Source organism: Rhyacophila brunnea, unplaced genomic scaffold (genome assembly GCF_057557595.1).
Source record: "Rhyacophila brunnea isolate RB1 unplaced genomic scaffold, BYU_Rbru_1.0 scaffold_77, whole genome shotgun sequence".
Lineage (NCBI taxonomy): Eukaryota > Metazoa > Arthropoda > Insecta > Trichoptera > Rhyacophilidae > Rhyacophila > Rhyacophila brunnea.
The window spans coordinates 1,596,396-1,597,934 of NW_028233347.1; positions in this window are offsets into that span (position 1 = coordinate 1,596,396).

Below are 1,539 nucleotides of genomic sequence, written 5' to 3' on the forward strand. Positions count from 1 at the left end.
CAATAATTATGCATATAATATGCAAATATTGTTACAAGAAAAATTAATTCATTTGCTAATATTACACCAAATATCTATCCAACTGTAATAAACCGTCAAGTGATTGGCTTTTATGTTTTTTATTTTTAATTTCATCATATATATGTGAAATTAAAATAATGTAAATCCAACAGGATAAAAAAATCTTAAAATATTTTACTGCTAGAAATCCTTGAAAACATAAATTGCATCATGAAATAAAACTGCAAAAATGTTTCTTTTAAGAATATTATTCGTGATATATAAGACTTTTCATAGTAATATAGATATAAAACAAATAATTTTAAAATTTCTAGCAAACACTTAATTATTTACATATTTGAAATATAAAAATGTGTAAATATACTTAGAATTTCATAAAAGTTAGCTTTTAAATACATTGAGTTTTCTATTTATCACTAGAAATAAATTTTTTAATAACTTTTTTAATGCCTTTTGAATAATAATTTTGTTTGTATGCTCATATACGAATAAAGTTTAATATACTTAATATTTCATATTACTGGTTTTTATATTTAATAAACGAAATATACCTGATTATATAAGTTTTTTTTATCAACATAATATACCGGCATATTTAATTTAAAACAAATCAATTTTATAAATATATCATATAATAGATCTTTTTCTTAATATAGGCAATATGAATATAAATAACGATGATAATATATATTTTATACTGCCATGGTATTTTTTATTCTCTATATATATTAAATTAGTAATTTACTGGTAGTAATTAGAAATTTACAAATTCAAATGTAATTGACGTGTAAATTTTTAACTACCAATCTTAAATTTATTTTTACTGATAATAAATTTTATTTAATAGCATATAATTCTTTTAAGAATTGTGTGTGTTACTATCCATCTATATCTTTTTTTGTTGTATTTTCTAATTACTAAGCATTTAAAGGTATAATATTGTTTATAGATATAAAATCCACACTAGTAAACTTAATATCTAGTTATATATATATTTAGAATGCTTGTGAGATCTGTTATATTTTATAAAGAAAATTACATAATATTCAAGAAAAATTTCGATATACTTTGTCTCTTTCCAGATTTCGTCACCAATAAATTGTATTTTTGCATTTAACACACAAGACGCGTAAATTATATGTAAACACACAGTTGACTAGTAAATTTCAAATATTTCATTTTCCATCAAGATAATCTAGACTAGAATATTGAAAAATGTAAATCGTTTGTAGAAATTTTTTTTATACCATAACTGCACGAATCATAAATAAATTTTAATATATAAATGTAAGCAAATCTCGCTTTTTTATGGTAAAAAAAAAGAACGCACTGAAAAAGAACAAAATTATATACTGTTCATTTTTTTATGAAACGTATGCAAAAATTATGATCTTCTAGAAAAATAACTTAAACTTTATCTTTTTCTTGTAATAGCTGATTAAAAAAAGATGTTTACATATGGCAAATGAAATCGAGACAATGTGAATTAAACAAATATAAAGTTGATTATATAAATTA